Below are 1,030 nucleotides of genomic sequence, written 5' to 3'. Positions count from 1 at the left end.
TTAAGTACCAGTTCCGCACTGGGGTTGATGTAATCAACTTAATCGCTTTATCTGTCCTTGTTTGTCCCCTCTATGTTTAGCCCTTTGTGGGCAATAAAGAAATAAGAAACATGGGACTTTATTCAGGGACCTTTTGAGCAGGATGAGCTACTCAACCCGAAGAAAATTCTAACTGGGCCCCACCTGCAAGGTCATGTGCTGTTTATCTTGATATGAGATCACCATGTTGCACACATATGGTTGTGATGCATGTGCCTAGTGTACCCTTATCAGACGGGTAGTCATGATGGGTATACAGGGCTTCATATATTTGTATCCCAGTGCTACTTTGATGGCATGTACTGCTTTCCCAGTCAATAATCATCATCATCATCGTCGTCGTTTAACGTCCGCTTTCCATGCTAGCATGGGTTGGACGATTTGATTGAGGACCGGTGAAACCAGATGGCTGCACCAGGCTCCAATCTGATTTGGCAATGATAATGATGATGATGATGATAATGATGATGATGATGATGATGATAATGATGATGATGATGATGATGATGATTCATCTTCTCTGCCCACTGGTGGTAAAGATGGTGGTGGTGGTGATGATGATGAAGATGGTGGTGGCAATGTTCATGATGACGATGGCAATGGTGGTGATGATGATGGTGTGGATGTAGATAGTTGTAATGGTAGTGGTGGTGGTGTGGAGGCGCAATGGCCCAGTGGCTAGGGTGGCGGACCTAAAAGCTCCACTAGGCTCCGGCAGGGGATGGTGGCGAAGCCTGCTGTACTCTTTCACCACAACTTCCTCTCACTCTTACTTCCTGTTTCTGTTGTGCCTGTAATTCAAAGGGTCAGCCTTGTCACACTCTGTGTCACGCTGAATATCCCCCGAGAACTACGTTAAGGGTACACGTGTCTGTGGAGTGCTCAGCCACTTGCACATTAATTTCACGAGCAGGCTGTTCCGTTGATCGGATCAACTGGAACCCTCGACGTCGTAAGCGACGGAGTGCCAACAGTGGTGGTGGTGGTGGTA

General features: G+C 47.1%; 1 protein-coding gene across 1 annotated transcript in view; it reads right to left on the bottom strand.

Annotated features, from left to right (window-relative positions):
- The window catches only part of LOC106867747 (calcium/calmodulin-dependent protein kinase kinase 1-like), a 21,893-nt gene that overhangs the window by 15,695 nt on the left and 5,168 nt on the right, over positions 1 to 1,030 (bottom strand). The gene's annotated exons all lie outside the window — the stretch shown is intronic.

This window comes from Octopus bimaculoides, chromosome 30 (assembly GCF_001194135.2).
Source record: "Octopus bimaculoides isolate UCB-OBI-ISO-001 chromosome 30, ASM119413v2, whole genome shotgun sequence".
Lineage (NCBI taxonomy): Eukaryota > Metazoa > Mollusca > Cephalopoda > Octopoda > Octopodidae > Octopus > Octopus bimaculoides.
This window is presented reverse-complemented; position numbering and strand designations above follow the sequence as displayed.